Here is a 19,766-nt window from a genome sequence, read left to right as displayed (position 1 = left end):
ATTACATTATGACTAGTTCTTACATTATCCTTTGACACTTGGAAAATATCTGTACCAATCCATCACTTGCCAGAGTCTGGCTTGACAGGACAGATAAATTACATCTTAGCCAGTTTGCCTAAAACAGGCAACAGTACAGGTGGTAAAGTGATGAAGATGTATTGGTCTACCTGAGAACGTTGGTGCATATTTTAGGTGTTTATCCCCCTTTCTGCACTATGCTAGTTGCTACTTCAAATAATATCCCATTTGTGCATCAAAGTGGCTCTTGCTGGATCTTACACCAAAACATAACCTGTATAATAAAGCTTGAGAAGCAGCTTGACCGGCTTAATGTTATCACTTCTGCAGATGTTTTGAGTATTGTTGTTGTGAGGTGAATCAAAAGCACTTTATAGTGATGGCATATAGGCAACTTTATGAATGAAGATGAGCAATACACCACAAAGTTATTAATTCAGTCATTTTATCATATACTGAGTCTTGAAATCTTATTATAGCCAATAGCACAAGATAAATTCACTTCTTTTCAATGCAGTTTCACCTGTTTCAAAAATGTGTGACAAGTGATCTTGAAATAAGGTAGAGCAAGTGAAATGATCTCACCCTAATTGTGAGAGTTTTTTCACTTGGAAATGAGAAAAATACTTTTTTTTTTTTTTTTTTTGCTGCGTCTTGTCTGTTGTGAAGGATAGGGACTGTAAAATATACAAAATTCTTGTGGGTGACTTGGGTGACTTTGCCATCCACAAGGAACAAAGGAAAAAATGTAGGTGGACATGTAGGTGGACACAATGTAGGTGGTTTCAATTCGCATTGCCCCAAAATGAGGAGGTGCACTCCAATTATGACAAATGCTGCCACTTACAAAATGCACAGAGACAAGTAGAACTCACCATGGAACATGACTGTGGATGAAATCATCATATCTTTCAGCAATAGACAAGCAGTCAGTTGTTTTTCTGAAATGGATACAGCTTTGTAGAATGAAACCCTTCAAATGTTGCAAGTACTGTATATCATGGCATATAAAGATACTGGTGTAAAGGTTGTGTATGTGTGTGTGTGTGTGTGTGTGTGTGTGTGTACCTTTGAAGCTTATGCCTGCACTCTAACAGCAAGGTTGACATGAAGCTGAGAAGGAGTGTGAAGGGCACAGCACCTCAGGAGGAATGGCACAGCGCACACATACACACACACACACACACCTCCTCTCCTTTCTTTTCTTCTCTCTCTTCAATGACTCATCCCACCCAGGGAGAGGGAGAGGGAGGAGAAAAGGGAGAGAGATGAGGAGAAAGGATGGGAGAGTGCAGGAGGCTACGCAACAGCGGAGAGGGAGAAGCTTCAGCTCTATAGATTGACAGAACAAATGCAGAATTAAGTATTTTCTCACTGACCTTTTATTTAAATCCTATGCTAACGACGTACGTTTGATGTCCTGTGTTGTCATTTACAATATCTCACTCTCAAAGTTATTCACAGCCATTTATTCACAGGGAACGTTCATTATGATTCCCAGCCGTCCCACATGGAGTCTCACACACGATTCCCTCTCGGCTGTCATCGTGTACACTGGCAGACATTTAAATCGACTCAGTACGTTTTACATTTTGCCGCACCGCGTCTCGGCGTGCCGCCTCCCGCATGAACGACGGAAACCTTTCCAACCGGCTCTACGACACGCTGAGCTTTGCCGCGGTCGGGCCCCGCCGCTCCGCTGCGCTCACTTGACGGTATCCGTAAGAGAGATCCCGAACTTCCCGGGCGTTCCAGGCCCGCATCACCGAGCATCACAGACCCCAAAATGCTTAACTCCCGTCAAATCCCTCAGTCTCTAATGTCTTCGTCTAATGGTGTAAAGGTATTTGAGGAGGTAGAGAGACTCCTGAGGAGGTAGGGGGGCTGTCATGAGAGGTGATTATACTGCCGAGGAGGTGGTGCGCTGCTTAGGAGGAGGCAGAGGTGGGGACTGGAGTCACAGTTCTGACTGCTTGAGAATTGACTTGATGCATGAAGACAATACTTGAGACTTGACTTGACTTTGGTGATTTGAAAAGGTTTCCAAAGTCTTGACAAAAGATCTTGTGTTTGTGTAAATGACTTGGAGTGAAAGTTTTGTTCCGCCAGACGACTGAATATAAATTCTGTTTTCTGAATTTGTATGGAATGATTGAATTCATTGAAGGTGAAACTCAAGATGCTCTCACCAAGTTTTTATCCTATTAAAACCATATTGCATTGAAAAGATTCTTGGTTTGTTCTGACTGTTCTACATTTAGACTTGAGACTTGACTTGAGACTTGACATTAATGACATGGACTTGACTTGATAATCTTGACTTGAGACTTGTGCCTCAGGACTTGAGACTGATTTGGGACTTGGTCACATCTCTGGGAGTAGGTATACTATACTATTACTATACTATTATACCTCTGCTCTAGGATTGAATCCCACCAGAACTTTCTAAGGGCAGCAGGGTGACTTCATCATTAGAGATATCGTCCCAAAATGGAAAGGTCCCAGATTTGACCTTTGCCAAAGTTATGTGTCCTGTCAAAGTGTCATTGAGCAAGACACTGAACTCCTGCTCACTATAGAGTTAGACTGATATATCACTAGGCCGATATTGGCCTTTTATTAAAAACTGGAGTGTCATCCACCTCTGGTATGATGGATATGATGAAGTTTGTTTGATTGCACATTTATTTTATATTGAATATTGGCACAAACTATCGGCTCCTGGCAGTTTCAACTCCAAAAAATGGCGGTATCTGAATTGGCTTTCAATAACCCATATCAGTCAAAACCTGCTACTCCCTCAGTGTAAGAGCATCAGCCAAATGCATGAATGTTAAATGCTGAGGAGGTGCGGACTGTATCCTGTGTTAGCAAAGATCTGTTTGTTGATGAGGGTTTGCTGCAGCGTGTGTTCCCATACCTTGCTATTTTATTTGCCTGAATGACTGTTTTTCATCTTTCTGCTTTTGTCCCCATGCTTTTGGGCATTTTGCTGCTCTCACTTTTCCCCACAGAAAGGGCAGCAGGGGTCTAGAGGCACAGCTAGATAGGCTTGTATAATGCAGTGCTCTCAGGCGAAGCGCAGGTGTGTGTGTGTGTGTGTGTGTGTGTGTGGGGCGTGGGTCTGCCTGGCTGCCCGGAGAACCAAACTGATCCCCAAAAAATGACCAACCCACCAGAGCTTTTCATGTGATTATTTGGCCCAAAAATACATAATTTGCAGCATCTTACCTGAAAATATAAAAGCCAGTTGGCATTTATTTCTTTATTTCTATGCAGGAAATGGGTGATGACTGATGAAAACTGCTGATGGAACTGCAAAGTCAAAGGACAAAGTTATGATGTCCTCAACAACTTGAGCAGTGCTTAGATTAGCTTGTTTATTGTGTCAAAACTGCAAAAAAATTGCACACGGTGACTTTTTTTTTAGTGTGTGTGATTAATAAAAATTGAAGCCCTGCTTATATCGGTGTTCTTGTTCTTAAAAAAAAAAGAAAAAAGAAAGGAAGTTTCTCTGTGATTGCAGAATGGTAAACTCCTGGCGGGACTAGACAGCCATGGGCTCGGAGTCTGCAGACAGAGAGCTCCAGCCCAGCCAGCTGCTGAGAGCTGCCATCCCCAGAAACAGAGACCTTGGCAGGGGACGATGTTGAGACACCCTGGGTCCTTTCCTCCAGCCTGGAGGTCTGTGAGTTCTGCTCAGTGGAGAGAAGAGAGCCCAGCCCAACGGGACGCTTTGCTTGTCAGGCCCTGAGCGTGTTGAGGGTGTACTTGTCAGTGTGTGTGTGTGTGTGTGTGTCTTGTGTGTCAGTCTGTCTGCATCAGTGCATGCAGTATTGCGCTTACGTGTGAGCCCAGAACCAGCTCCAGCTGCAGCAAGATTTATAATGTTGCACGTGTGTGTGTGTGAGCGTGTGTGTGTGTGTGTGTGTGCGCGTGTGTGTGTGTGTGTGAGAATGTGGATTCTGTCACCCACTGGGCCTCACACGCGTTCCAAAATAAACGGCTCCCACCGAGAATTACTATCGATCCGTGTGGAGCACTCAGCTGCATTTGGAAAGAGAGAGAGACAGAGAGAGAGAGAGAGAGAGAGAGCATCTGGACTCTATCTCTCTCTCTCACACTCTCCCTCTCTCTCTCAGCCTGTCTTCTGAGGAATGTTATGTGTCTGCCTGTCTGTAGAAAAAGTGTAAGGGATGATTTGGAAACACAGGCCACTAAGGTGTTACAATGACAAACCACTGCTAGCTGTCATTCAGACATGTGAGACAAAGAGAGAGAGAGAGAAAGAAAGAGAGAGAGAGAGGGAGAGGGAGAGGTGAAGAGAAACAGGGAGGCTCTTACACCTCTCTCTCTTGTTTTCTCTCTCTCAAGTAAGTGAGAATCTTTGCTTGACAGACTTGCGGGAGAGAGCGGGTGAGAAAAAAAGCGACAGAGAGAGAGAGGAGAGAGAGAGAGCTGTTTGATTGACAGCCAATAAGCCCGCCTGTTTCCTGTCAGAAACATGATGGCTGACCCACCCCTCTGTCTGGCTGAGGCCTCTGGGTAGACAGGGTGAGATGGCAGCCCCATTTAAGGAATGAAGGATCATGAATGGATGGACGCCTCCTAGGCCACTCACAGTCTGCATGTACGTGTGTGTGTGTGTGTGTGTGTGTGTGTGTGTGTGTGTCTGTGCAAGCTCTGCATTTCACCCTGTCTCAAACCCACAACCGTGTTAGCCTTAATTTTGCCAGAATGACCAAGGCAGCTTATTTCAGTCCCACCAGGATTTCGCAGAGTTTTTTTGTGATTATTGCGGCCAAAAATGCTTGAATTTGCTGCGGCTTTTCTCAAAAATTGCAATACAATTTGTGAGGTTTTATGTGCTCTTTTTGCGGTAAAATTGCAGGAATTGGGAAAAATTGCAAGCAAAGGAAAAAAATGTTTTTCTCTCTCTCTCTCTCTCTTACTCACTCACACACACACGCACACACACACACACACACACAGCATCCCCTATTCTCTCCCACTCTCCGTTTAAGCTATTAACTCTTCCAAGAGCTTGAATTTTGCACTCACCTCGATTCTTGCTGCTTTTGTTTTGTTTTGCACGGTCTATGGCAGTAATTTGTTGGCAGGTGAGCTTTGTTCATCTTCCACCTGAATGCGCGCTGCGATGACGTAAGTTACCACGACACGAAATGCAACAATTGGTCCAAATCACAAGCGGTCTGTTTGGCGGTCATGCGGAAAAGTTGCGGCAATTTTGCAAAACTGCAAGCTCTCGCAAATATTGCGGAGATTTCTTGAATTTGCGTTAATTATTGCGATCGCAAAATCGCAAGTTCCTGGAGGGACTGTTATTTGTTTTATCATGTAATGAAGTTCAACTGAATCCTGTCTGCATACTGTAACACAAAACTTTTGTCTGTCAAAGATTACTGGTTGCTTAGACCATGCATTGTGCCAAATGATATTTCATCACCAACACATCACTTGCTTCAGAGTAGGGCTGCAACTAACAATTATTTTCATTATGATTATTTTTTCAATTATTCATTTAGTCTATAAAATGTCAAAAATAATGACAATTGCCCATCACAAGTTACCAGAGCCCAAAGTCATTCTTAAAATGTCTTACTTAGTCTGACCAGCAGCCAACAAAACCCAAAGTATTCATCTTGTAACGATATGAAACAGAGAAAAGCAAGTGAATCTCAGCATTTGTGAAGCTGTAACCAGTAAATGTTTGTTATTTTTACTTGATAAATGACTAAAACAATGAATTGATTGAATCGATTATCAAAGTTAGAATCGATGAATTGTTGATCGAATAATCTACTAATCGTTTAAGCACTAGCCTGATATTCAGACTGAATGGCCATTTCGTTGCCACTCTGTTATTCAGCCTGAGATTGCCTCCATGTTAGCCGTTTTCTGTGTGGGGGAGGATGATTTTCCCCGAACCAATCAGAAGTGACGTGTATCCAGCTGCTCTGACGTTATGCGGGACGTATTTACCAACTTTACCAAGAATGTCAGTCATTTTTGACAAAAATAGCGTCTTTGCAAAGACAATATGATGGTTAAGGGGGTTATTTCAACAAATATTACTCTGCCGAAACGCCAATGAAAAACCGCAGCACGAACGGTTCAAACTTTAGTCCCACCCACAAAGACGCTGATTGGCTCGATTGTTTCTCCGAGCGAGAACACGCCGTTGACTAGAGCAGTGATTCTCAACCTTTTTCATATCAAGGACCCTAATTTAGTCCACATTAGGGCCACGGACCCCCATTTGATGAGATTTCGTCTCTCAAACCCAAATCTGAGAATATTTTTATTGTTAGATACGATTTTGTCCAGAATTCCATGACTATCTGTATTGTAGGTAGAGAGATAACAGAGGAAACTATGATCAAAACAGTCATTCTTCTACATTCTCTATAGTGTTAACTTCTTGTGAATGAAATAATGCTGAAGTTTAACAATTCATCAGTTTACTGGAGACCCCCTGAAACTCCCTCAAGGACCCCTGGTGGTCAGAACCACTGGACTAGAGCAGCACCAGACTCTCTGAATCACTCGCCAAAATCTGAAGAGTGGGCGGGACGCGATTCAGGAGTCTGGACCCAGGCTATTTCAGCACCACTTCAGAGCAGCCAGTAAAACGTGTGAGCTTCTACATCTGTATCTGTGTGATCCATCAAACACACTGGATTACCCACAGTGTTTGTGTTTACATTCACTCTACTCATCCATTAATAGAGTTAATTTTATGCTGAATGACTTGACATTGTTTTCACACCTTAACCCTTCTAGATTAACTTAAGAGACCCCACTCTATTTGACATTTGAACTTGATTTTCTTATGCAGATATACAGCTGATCCAGTTCATTTTTGTTGCCACAAGTTGACCATAAAAAGCATCACACCACACTCAGCTGAGCCAGTCTATGTTCTCTTCAATTCCTCCTCTCTTATTTTCTCTCCTCCTCTCTCATCTCTCTTCCTCTCATCTCCTGTCCTGTTCTCCCCTCCCCTCTCCTCTCTGCTCCTGGCCTTTCTTCTTCTCCTCTCCTCTCCTCTCCTCCCCTCCTCTCCTCTCCCCTCCTCTCCTCTCCTCTCCTCCCCTGTCCTCTCCTCTCCTCTCCACCTCTCTTCTCCTCTCCTCTCCTGGGCTCTACTAGGCTGTTTAGGGGCTCAGAGATAAGATCACACTCAGTAGCAAACTTTAGAAGACATCTTAAAGATCCCCACTGTCACTTCAGCTTAATGCAGCCCTCTGGGCCCTCGGTACACATACACAAGTACACACACATACACACAAACACACACAGCCTCCCACTAATAATAGGGGCAAGGAGAAGCTGCCTGGATTGGAGGACTCGTAAACACACTCCATTCCACCAACAATTCCCTTTGATCTTTATCAAACAAAACACTGTTTCCTTGGTGTATTTTGTGCTTCTATCGCTCAACTTGACCAGACCGCACTGCACTTTTCCCCCCCTTCACTTTCCCCACCCATAAATAAAGCGAGAGCACATTTGGATTTCCTGACTGTGGGCTTTCAGCAGGCCTATCAATGCCGTGTCTGTCAGATCCATTAATTCGGAGGGGCGTGAGCAGGTTCTGATTAACCGGTCCCTCCTGAGAGCCAAAATGCTTACCTCTCAGCGCGGCCCATTTTAAATCTCTCTTTATTCAATTTTGGTCTGATTTTAGCAACATGCTTTGATACGAGACACGCAGCTCTTAAGAGGTTTAACAGAACTCCCTTTCACCACAAAATGCCGCTCACCAAAACTTCTGTCTGCAAAGCCACACAATGCTAGACTGGCTGTTTAACGATCAGAAAGGACTTCAAGCTTTCCTGCTACGGTTTTCCCACTTCCTGTGTTTGCAGGAAAAAAAAAAAAAAAAAAAAATCAAGTCCTTCAGTCACCGGATCCCATGGTCCATAATGATCTGATCTCTGTCTCCCATAGGCGGGCCGTCGCTATGGCAACCTGCTGACGCTCTGAGGGAGGAAGGGAGGGCGAGAGGGAGGGAGGGAGGGAGCGAACGAGGGAGGGAGGGATAGGGAGAGGAGGAGGGAGGTAGCTGTACCAAAGATCGCCTACATTTTAGAAGATGACTCACTCGGTAGAAATAAAAAAAAGCATCTTGCCTGCTGGTCTGCAAACCCACTCACACTTGCACTCTCCTGCAATTCTGCCTCACACACAGACGCCATGAACACAGCCATGGTTTTCTGTCTACATTTCTGACCCAAGCATAACGCTGTTACCATAGCGACCAATCTGCTACCGACTTGGCTTGTGTGTAATTTGCTCCAAATGAGCTTTAGATGTTTTTAATAGAAGACATCTGTTATACTATACCATATCTATCTTGCAAGTTTTCCATTATAGGCAGAAGAAGAGGGCAGACTTTTTTTGTTCTGCACATTTTTATCCTGCAGTATCCAGAAATAGGAGCAGAGAGATCTATATGCTGCTTCCTCCTCTCAGGAACAGACATCCTGCAGTAAAAACATGTACAATGACTACATACAAGCTGAAAGTATTGTTTACAATCATTCATTTTCTATAGCCTACCTGCTTAATCTGTTTCAGGATCGGTGGGGGGGCTGCAGCATATCCCAAAATAAATTGGGCAGAAGGCAGGGAGACATAATGGAGTCCAGTCCATCACAGGGCTTACCGTTTAAGGTAAAATTGATCCTTTTGTGATGAGTATTTTTTATTTATTTAATTTTTGTAGATAAAGCAACTTTGTTTCAGGTCTGTACCAGATCGGTTGCCATGGTAACGGCTATGCTCATGCCATCTCCTCCTAATGCAGATAATCTCTTCCTTTGTTACTTCCTTTATAGACCTAATCTCTTGTTTTTTTTTCTTATATTGTTTCCCCCATCAGTATCTGTCTTTTTTGAATCCTCTCCTGCTGCAGGACAGGAACGCTGTGCAAACCAGCAGTTTTGCAGTGAAGCGCCCACAGTGTTTTAAATGCCTTGTATGGTGCTTTAACCTTTTCCCTGTATAAATAAATGAACAAATGAATTAATTAATTAATGAAGCAAAATCACAGATGGGTAATTCCCACTTTGGAGACACCTTTTTTTTTGTCAAACTATTGAGTGAATCATCTTCTCAAAACATATACGATCTTTGGCTGTGCCGTCAATATACAATGGCATTCTTTCAGTGAACACAACTAGCGCTAGGACCCACGGCAGGCGCCGGGGGAAGTCCTGTGCTGCTGGCGGGGCAAGGCAGCACACACACACATACACACACACATACAAACTCACACATACACACACTCACTCACAGAGCCCTGCTCCGAGAGAGGAGAGCGAGCGCGCGCAGAGAGGGATAAACAGAGGGAGAGAGAGAGAGAGAGAGAGAGAGAGAGAGAGAGAGAGAGCGAGAGAGACTATAGGAACGCAGTGGCTTGTGTACGCGTGTGTGTGTGTGTATGTGTGTGTGAGTGTGTGTGTGTTGTGTGCGCTCCGTGGTAGAAACGACTGCTGGGGCGGAAATGGAGGGGCTCGGGCTGAGCGCTGGGAACTGACGGAGCACCGAGACGGAGAGAGAGAGAGAGAAGAGAGAGAGAGAGAGAGAGGGAGAGGAAGGAGGAGAGAGAGAGAAGTCTGACAGAGGAGAGGAAGAGTGTGAAGAAGGGGCTCGTCTGGAACACAGAAGGATCCTAAGGTGACTTTATGGTCCTTTCATGGCTGTATGCAGAGGTGTGTGTGTGTGTGTATGGGGAGGGGGGGGTGTTGACATGTGGTGCTTTGCTCTGCACTTAAAGGGGGGGTATGTGTGTGTGTATATGTGTGTGTGTGTGTGTGTGTATGAGTCTCAGGGTTGTTTTTCGACAAGCTAAAAAGGGGGGGTGGGTGTAAAGTGTGTAAGCGAGCTGACCGCTGTGAACTGGAGTGAAGGGATCAAAAGGAGTGCATACTTTTTAGGGAACAGCGTGATCCCATTCCACCGCACACTCTTCCACCAGGACTCAAGTTGAGAGAGAGAGAGAGAGAGAGAGAGAGAGAGAGAGAGAGAGAACAACACTCCCTTTTAAGAAGACAGGGTCCATTTTTGCCCCTTCTCTCTTCCCCTCTCTCTTTCCCTCTGTGTGTGTGTGTGTGTGTGTGTGTGTGTGTGTGTGTAAAGGAGAGTTTGGAGTCTAGCAGGTAATATACAATGTGTCGATAGAAGCCTTGGCAGCCTTTGGTTGGAGGTTGCAAAGCAACGCTGAATGAATTTTCTGTGCTTTTTTTGAAGCTCCGACAGATTCGGTTGACACTGAATGAGGCTTGATAAGTAGTAGCAGTTTTGTTTGTTTGTGTGTGTGTGAGTGTGTGTGTGTGTGTGTTGTGTGCTCGTGAGTGTGTGTGCGATAGTCGGCAAACAGGTTGAGGGAGGCAGATCTGATCAGACGCACAGCAACAGTGGAGAGAGAGAGAGAGAGAGGGAGTAAGAGAGAGAGAGAGAGAGAGAGCGTGGCACAGGCTGAGCAGCAGCACATTGGATTACACACAGACGAATACACTACACACACACACACACACACACGTACATACACACAAGCTCCGTGGCCAGCAGAACAGCTGGGAGAAATGTGTGTGCGTGTGTGTGTCTCAGTGCCTGAGAGCGTTTCTCTTAATGCATGCGTCTGCCTTTGCACGTGCAGGACTGTTTGCTTTTGTGTTATGCTACTGTGTGTGTGTGTGTGTGTGTGTGTGTGTGTGTGTATCCATCTAAGGCTGTGTAAATATGTATGTGCAGGGAAGGAATGTTCTCTCTACTTGTCAGACAATGTGTGTGTCTACCGTCTCCCTGGTCTAGTCTGACTGATTGGATGGCTTATTATTATGTCTCTTACATAGAGAGAGAGAGAGAATGGGAGCGAGAGAGAGGGGGGAGGTTTAGAGGAAGGAAAAGCGATCAGATGACCGAGAAAGAGGGAGATGAGGAGATTAATCCAGGAGAGAGAGAGGTGAAACAAAGAGAGACAGAGAGAGAGAGAAAGAGAGAGAGAGAGAGAGAGGGGAAAGATGATGGAGGACCGGAGATTTTAGGACAGCGGAAAGGAAAATGGAAAGAGGGAGCGAGTGGATGGAAAGCGAAGAGGAGGAGATGGAGTGAAGGAGACAGGCTGACATGCTCTCTCCAGGAGTGCTCAGAGTGCTGCTCATTCATAATTCACCTCCATGGCAAACGTTCATTCACATATTGACCCCCCATGGCTGCGCTCAATGAAGTTCTCGCCCCTTTCTGCCTCTCTCCCTGTCTCTCAATGGACGCCACCCCCCACTCCCCCCCACCCCCCCCACCCCACCCCGCGGCGCGGCGTTCAGTTAGTCACTGCCCATATAGCCCGAGCCTGGGCGCCACTTCACTTTCACTTTGAGTCACTTCACATTCCCACATCTCGCTGTATAAATGGGGAATAATGGCTATACTGTTTTCCTGTTATGGTTCCTTTGATACCAAATGAGATTGAATGGTTTTTCAATTGGAAGGTTCGATTCGAGTTGTGTAAATTGAATATTGAAGCTGGACTCCACCCTTTTGGTATGGTTAGTGCTTTTAGTAGAACTGTTGTTGGTCTCACTCCCCCAACAGAGACATGTATATGTTGAGACAGTCCATAATGGATGTATAATTTATGTATGAATGAATAAAATAGTCTGTATTATTAATAACAGCATCAGACAATTTCTTGGATGACAGGGCATGATTTCTACAAAATCTATGGGATTTTGCCATGTGGCTGAAATTGCACTCTCAAACTCTTAAACGCTACAAAAGGACGCTTTTTGAGCAAAATAGATATAAATATCCATACTTCTATAAAGCTATGGTAGACTTGCCCTTGTAGGGTATTAAGAGGACACAAAAGGTACGATGTTGAGAGTGTATCTTGGTCTGTCAATGCTACAGAGACTAAACCAGGTCAACCGGTCATTGAAGACTTAAAAGCTGAGGCCCATTCTTCTAAAGACCTTCATCCTCTCTACTGGTCCATTCACCTCCTTCTCTCAGTGTTGTACTCTCATTGCCAGCTGATTTATTCTCAGGCTATAGCGATATTGAAGTTGCATTCATCAGGTTCAGAGTGTTGTATCTTTGTTAAGCAGAGTCAGCTACTTTAATGTATTACTTCCTTTGATACAAATTGTTTCACTAAATGTTGCAGTAAAAAAAAAGCAAACAATACAGCCACTGCACATCTGAAGAGTGAGGCTCTGCTCTGTCTCATTGGGGTAGATGGCACTGCAACTGCCATTGTTAAGGGTTTGATTCCCACTGGATCCAAGCACTAAAAATATACAAAGTCATTGTACTGCAACAGGCTTTGGATGAAAGGGTCCACCAAATAGCATATATTATGTTAAAGACCCTCTTAAAGAAATAGTTCACCCCAAAATGGAAATTCAGTCGTTATCTATTCACCCCTGTCAGTTGAAACGCCATTGAAATTTGTACAAAAACCAAAAACAGAGCGAGTTAGCCCTCCTTGTTCCATCTCTCTTTCTACAGCTCCAAAAAAAGCATTAAATGTCTATTAAATTTCTCCAAATCCAAGTCAGGAAATTATAAGAGATAATGAGGTCACCATAGGACTTTTGGACCCACAGTGCATGGATCACTTGGCCACAAAAAACTTGGATTATGCTGTTCGAGCTGTTTGGAGAAATTTAATGGACGAATGGTTTATTTTTTGGAGCTGTAAAAGATGGCTCCATTAACTTCAACAGTGTGGAAGAAGGCTGGGATGGAACTACGGAGGCTAAATTGGTCACTTCAGTCGAGTTTCCACTGACATAAGGATGACTAGTTAATGACTGGATTTTCAATATTCCTTTAATATGCTGGTTCAAGTGGTAAAAGCGGGGTTTTAAGTTGCGGTGGAAACGCAGCCAGCCTAAGTGGCCAAGATGGCTTAGAAGAATAATGCTTCTCTGAATCCCCCAGGTTATAATTGTCTTCAATAGCCCTCCTGCTGATCTGAAATGGACTCATTGTCCACAGCGCTGGGCACCTCTACTCAATTAGCCTCTCTCTGCTTAGTCGTGCTGCGCTATTGCTAGTCGCATCCTCACACACTGGCACACACAAAGCATGCACACACACATCCACACAAACACACACAGACGCGTGCACACATCCATAGAGGGATGTGCACGAGCGCGGACACACACACACACACACGCGCGCGCTGTCACACATACAAAGACGTCAATGTGTGTAAAAATAGAGCTTATAAATGGGGAAAAAGTGTTTTATATTTACAAGGGGTGATGTCATGTTTGGTTTAGATCCATAGCTGACGAATTGGAGGGCAGCTGTGGTGAGTATCAGGCTGCTTGGCTTTTGGCTCGGTTATCTTTTCTTCTTCTTTTTTTTTCATGTGCTGCTTTTAAAAGGAGCAGAGTTTAAGGAAATGCACAGGGGTGAAGTTCATGTGTGCTTCATGTTTTCGTGCTGTGTTTTTGTGTGCGATGGCGGAGGCATGCGCACGGTGACGCTGCTCTGGTTGCCGAGCAACACAGGAACGTGGGTGGAAGGATTTCCTGTCCTTAGGAAGCTTTGTTTATAAGTGGGGGGGGAGAGTGAGTGTGTATGTATATGTGTGTGTGTGTGTGTGGATTTCTGCGTGTGTCAGTTTCAGCGGTATGCTTGAGTGCTTACGTGTGTGTTTTATGCGCTCTTTGCCTCGAGTAAAAGTGCTACAGAAAAGTCACTTAAGACACACACGTTGTACTTAATACACACACACACACACACACGCACACACACACACACAACGTGTATACACTGTACACACAAGGAAAAGGCAAAAAAGGCCCTTTCTAGTCTGTTGAGTTTGATTTGCGTTGCATAACTCCTCTGGCCCGGTCGGTTCTGAATGCTCCGTCTCCTTCTCTTCCACCCAAACACTCTCACCATGTCATGGCCCCCGTGCTCAGGCCCGGCTGGCTCGCACTAATGATGTCATCAACATGCCTCATTTTATGTCTCCTCTCACACATGAGATTGCAATTATGCGCGCTCGCACTGGCACACGCATGCAAACACACACACGCAAACACACACACACACACACACACAGCATGTCTGTCCTGCAGGCGTTGGGCCCCATGATTACGTAATTGACATTGAGTGAATGGGATGACGTCAGCTTGCCTCTGTTGGCTCTCTTTTACTCTCCTGTCTTTCTGGCTAGCTACAGTGATGTCATAAGTGGATGCAGCCATACACTGTGTGTGTGTGTGTGTGTGTGTGTGTGCGTGCGTGCGTGTGTGTGTGTTTGCGTGTGGAGAGAAGAATTACCTCAGGAACCATCTGATTTATATAATATGTTTACTTCTCCCCCTCTTCTCCCTCTCTCTCTCCCCCCCCCTTTCCTTTCTCTTTCTCTCTCATCAAGTAGAAAGACTTTACGGCTTATAGATACTTTATTGTTCTTCGTTTGTCGCTCTTAGCAACGTTAGACGTTTAACAATAGGGCCCCGGCGCACACAGTCGCAGCCTGTCGTGCACGCGGGGGCCCCCGGAGGGTGACTTGTCTTTGAAATGGATCTCCCAGTGTCTTGTAACAGGTAACTCTATCGCCCCGTTGCCTCCGCGCTCCCCTCCGTCTGCGACCGTCTGACCTTTGTTGATTCTCGCCGGGGAAGCAGAAACAATCACGGGGCAGACAGCGGATGGAACGAGGATGAGATTGATGGTGTGTCGTCTGCCTGTAACCACGCAGATATGTGCCAGGTCTTATTTTAGGAAAAGAGAAAACATAGCCTCATGGAAGGAGGAGGGATTCGGTGTTTTTGGCCTTCTTCAGCACTCAACAGAAATAACTGTGTTTAGCCCCGTGTTTAAGCTATGGGGTTTTAAGCAGAGAGGGGTTGAATAGGCTGCCTGTTGTATTCTCCCAGCCTTGTGGTAGAAACTCTGAACATCAGCCATCTAGCATTGGCTGGGAGGACTGGGACCATTTAACTGACCTGGACACACATGGGCACACACACACACACACACACACACACACACACACACATGATTTTATCTTTCTGCCCTTCTCTCTTGCTTTCTCTCTCAAACCTCAAACCCCAAACCCAAAGGAAATCACACCACATAGAGACTTAACCCTTAGTTTTAGAACTGAGTCACTGCACTAAAGCACATAAACACACACACACGCATGCGCGCACACGCACGCACATACACGCAAATATGCAGATTTTCCTAATAAACTGATTAGTATTAGCTTGGCTTTGCTCGGGCCAAACCACACAACAGTCTACTGTACAATCCACTAACCACACAACAGCTTAACAGTGAACAGGACAATTTGATACCACCACACACACACAAACACACACACACACACACACACACACGCACACACAAACACGACACCAACACATACACACACAAATTAGAGAGTCACATGACACATAGAGCATAGATGATGTTCAAATGATATTCCATACAAAATAAACAACCAACACATGGACACAGATACACACCTACAGTATACACATGCATGTACACACACACACACACACACTCACCCCCCACCCCCCAGGAGTCTCAGGGTCTTAGTCAGCGTCTGTGTGTCCATGCGTGGGCCTGTTCCCTGGCAGTGTGAGGGGAAAAAATACCTTCCCATATGATGTAAACACCAAAGTCCCTGCGTGTGCGTGTGCATGTGAGTGTGTGTGTGTGCGGGTGCGTGCGTGTGTGTGTGTGTGTGTGTGACTGGGATTCTCTGGGATAGGATTCTCTCTCAGTCACCGCTTTTTATGTTCCCTGTGACAGTTTTCCGAACTGTTCCACAACACTGTACAGTTCTTTTTAAAGATTAGTTTCTACGGCATTTCTGCTTCGTTCCACATCACACAGTGGAAAAAGACAGGAGAGATGGGGGAAAGAGAGAGAGAAGGGGGTGGGGGGGGGGGGGGGGATGACATGTGACATAGTCAACTAAAATAAGGAAAAACTGATGTCTTTGTTTTTAATAATAATCTCTCTTATTGATTTTAGGATTGTTTTAGTGTGTGTACAGCACTTCTTAACTCTGTTTTGAAGAGTGCTATACAAGTAAAGTTCATTATTTTTAATATTATATACAAAATATTGAGCCTTCAGGATGCCCCACATTATTCAGTTTAATATAACACACACACACACATACAGTATATATTACATACATGAGAAAATGTCAAACAGATTGTACTTACAGTGTCGCAGACAAGCCCTACCTCAAGTATTGTAAGCTGAAATATCTCAAATATTTAAAGCAGTACTATACTGTTTTAGCACATTGGCGGCCCCAGATGGCTGTGAGAGGTAACTGTTTGAATTTTGAGGACTTCGCTACCCAGAAATGATGTAATATGATGTCAGTAAACTGCACACAGCAGGCTCATGTTTACCAGCCTGGCCAGTCTGCGATGCTTTATATCAAAGCAAAACCAAAGGAACGAGAGAGGCAAAAGATGTCATGTTTTCGACAAAAGGTGGAAATGTCTTCCTCTCTGGATTGAACACTACCTTGCGGCTCTTTAGAAGCAAGTTTTGTATTTTGCTCTTAAGTTTAGATATTTCATACCTGGCACCAGAATTTAATTTGGGGAAATAGGGCAAATCTGCAGTGTCTCAGTTACGGAGGGATGTTCTTTTTCGCTGCAGTCTGAATTTATGATTTAGGCTGATAAGACAGGTGTATTTTTACCTAAAAGTCTTGCATCATGCAGCTTTAAACTATCCAATGTGCACTTCATTTATCTTGTAAGACATTTAAACAGAAACATAGAACACAAACAATCTTGAGAAAAATCACTACCCTAAAAATTTAGTATGATTAGCATTCCTCAAACCAATGGGCATCACTTGCTGCAAGCTAACAAGCTAGCATGTCGCTAGCTGTACCCTTTGGTTTCAGTGAGGAGTGCTAACAATGCTACACAGATGTATTGCTGTCTATTGTGAAGGGCTAATACAGAAAAAAAATTCTCCACAAATGTCAAGTGCCAGGTGAAGAAAAATAATCAACATAGTCAACATATTTCTGTAACTGGATTCAAATCGGGTCTGTTACACACATAAGAGAACATATTGGAAACTGTATGTGTAATGTGTTTGTTGCTAGGCAACTTTGTCACGATACCCTTGTGACCTTCCGACCCTGCCAAGTCTGGTGTTACTGTCCCCATGTCACGCGTGTGTATGTGTGTGTGTGTGTGTGTGTGTGTGTGTGCCATCTGAAACGATTGCTAGTCTGCCGCATAGCAACTGAGAACAGCTGTGATTTCACCGTTGCTTGGACATGAGTGTGTGCGTGTGTGTGTGTGTGTGTGTGTGGCTCTGTTCGTGTGTGTTTATGTTTCTGTGTCTCTGTGTGAAGTGCAGTCACCGTTCATCTATACACACACACACAACAACATAACATGGCACACTGTCACACAGCGCGACAGCAGCATAGACTCAATCAGCCAAAATGCCCCCCACTCAACCCTGTTGTCGACTCGCTGCCGAAAATAGAGCTTGGAGGGAGCAACGGCGCAGTCATTTCCCTCAAGATCCAGTCATGTAAAATACTGTTATTCAAACCTCCCTCCCCCTGTTCAATAGTCTTATTCATCTCTCTCTTGACTGCAAAACCAAACACGCCTTGTCTTCTGCTTCCTGGCAGGAGCCTGTGTGTGTGTGTATGTCTGTGTGTGTACACGAATGCTGGTGTGCATTTTCTCTGCTCTTCTCCATAAGAGGAACGTCCTTGGCCTGTCCGACCTGCATGCTCCCACTGAGCCCTCCGTCGAGCACGTAGGGCGGGCTCTCCCGCGCCCAGAGAGCCAATCAGAAAGCCGGCAGCTAATGACATCAGTTAGCGGAGGTTCTTTGAGACCGGCCCCTCGAGGTGATTCGTTAGAGAGAGCGCTCTTATTGTTATGATGATTAAGTGTTATATGAAGGGCTATCAGAGGAGAGCCCCTTAATGAAAGTGGAGCATGGAGAGCGGCAGCAGAGCTGTGGAGAGACACAGAGAGAGCAAAAAAAAAAAAGAGCAAGAAGTAGAGTGAGCGTGAGATTGGAGAGAGAGAGGGAAAAATAAGATGAGTATGAGGTAGGAGAATGAGAAAAAGAGAGAGAGAGATGGGGGGGGGGGGGGGGGGGGGGAGCGCAAGAGGAAGAGGCTGAATATTCAGCAGCTGCGTCCAGACTTGCTGACTCCGGGTGTTCATGCTCTGAATGTACCATGAGAGGGAGAAGGTCTTGCAAGACCGCTGTAAGAGAGTAGAGGGGAGAGACAGAGAGAGAGAGAGAGAGAGAGAGAGAGCAAGTGCATGTGTGTATGTGTATGCATAGGCTATATGTGCATGTTTTGTTTTGATGTGTGTGTGTTTGTGCAGGTATGCAAGGTTGTGTGTGTGTGTGTGTGCATGTTCAAGTGTAAACACCGGAGTTTCCCCTGCCATTTAGTAGTTAGGGTTGGACACCCTGCCTTAAGGCAAAATTCCACCTTCAGATTCTCTCACACTGTTATATATCATCAATCTGTGATGTTCAGTGCATTCCAGGATTCATTTTATTTTTATTTATTTATTTAATTATGTTGTAACGAAGCGTTGTAATTTACCTTTTTGTTGTACCCACTTTCCTTCAACTGGCCTCATCTGCTTCTACTTCACTTAGTGATTTCCTACATTTCCCAGAATGCCTTTGGACAACCCCCAGAGAACGGGCGTGAACTTGTTTTTCAGCTGTTTACTTGCGTGTAGGTGGAGAGAGCAATAGCGATAACGGCAGCAATAGCAGAGCAAGAGCTTTTCCAGAAATACTGAAGAGTCGCACCCTTTGTGCAAACCACAACATGTTTTGTAGCTGCATTGCATTGTGGTCTATTGAGGCTGCTGTTGGTGGAGCGATTGGTATCTCTGCCTCTTCTCTCCTTGCGTTTTTCCGTGCATGATTGTCAAATGTTGGTGCAAAATGGTGAGTCTAGAAAGACGCCTTTGGTCTTTGGTTCTGAGGGACTCACACCAAAACCTGACATTTAACATTGGCTTTAGACAGTTGAAAATTTGTCTTCTATTAAACTCCATTGTAACTGTCCTTTAAATATCTTGTTGTGGCGTCAAATCAGCTATGTATATGTAACATATACATATGTTTGGCCAGTTAACCATGGGAATAAATACACACCACCAAACAACAAAATGGACCCAGAAATCCAAGGTACATCGCCAATAACTGTGTTTTTAACAGTGTTGAAATGTTAGATTTTCCCTTTAAGGAGCTGCCAACCCAAGAATTTCATTAGTATGAGCTTCAGTGGAGAGTTTTAGTGTCCCATAGTCAAATAGAGGCTTTTCCACCCTGGCAAGAATAAAATTCCGGGGGAAACACTGGTAAACATGATTGTATTTGTCCGTCTAGTCCTCTGTTTGAGTGTTTTGGCTTACCTGGCAATGGCTGGTAAACTAAAAAAATTGACCTGCCAAGAATAATTTTTACCAGACAAAATACTACTACATAATTAATAAAAATGTACATAGAAATATGTCACCCTACTCGTTTCCAATGCCATTTCGTGTGTAGAATCAGGTACCGAGTGTTAATTTAAAACTTGCTCACTCACTTATACAATGGAACAAGTTTGTAATTCACCCTGAAGTGCAGCAGAATTCAAATTACCAGAGAGCATTTTGAAGCGTAGAGTTTCAAAGGTTATGAACAGG

The 19,766-nt window shown here is 44.5% G+C and overlaps 1 protein-coding gene across 2 annotated transcripts in view; it reads left to right on the top strand.

The window, feature by feature from the left end:
- Nucleotides 1–9,406: 9,406 nt before the first annotated feature.
- The window catches only part of ches1 (checkpoint suppressor 1), a 48,311-nt gene continuing 37,951 nt past the window's right edge, over nucleotides 9,407–19,766 (top strand). Inside the window, exon 1 of one of the 2 annotated variants that reach the window (XM_071924909.2) lies at nucleotides 9,407–9,726. The gene's annotated coding sequence lies outside the window, so the exon portion shown is untranslated. Of the gene's footprint in view, nucleotides 9,727–10,100; nucleotides 10,209–19,766 lie in introns of those variants that run through there. The other variant, XM_071924910.2, reaches the window with a different exon arrangement.

Source organism: Centroberyx gerrardi, chromosome 18 (assembly GCF_048128805.1).
Source record: "Centroberyx gerrardi isolate f3 chromosome 18, fCenGer3.hap1.cur.20231027, whole genome shotgun sequence".
NCBI classification, from domain to species: domain Eukaryota; kingdom Metazoa; phylum Chordata; class Actinopteri; order Beryciformes; family Berycidae; genus Centroberyx; species Centroberyx gerrardi.
This window is presented reverse-complemented; position numbering and strand designations above follow the sequence as displayed.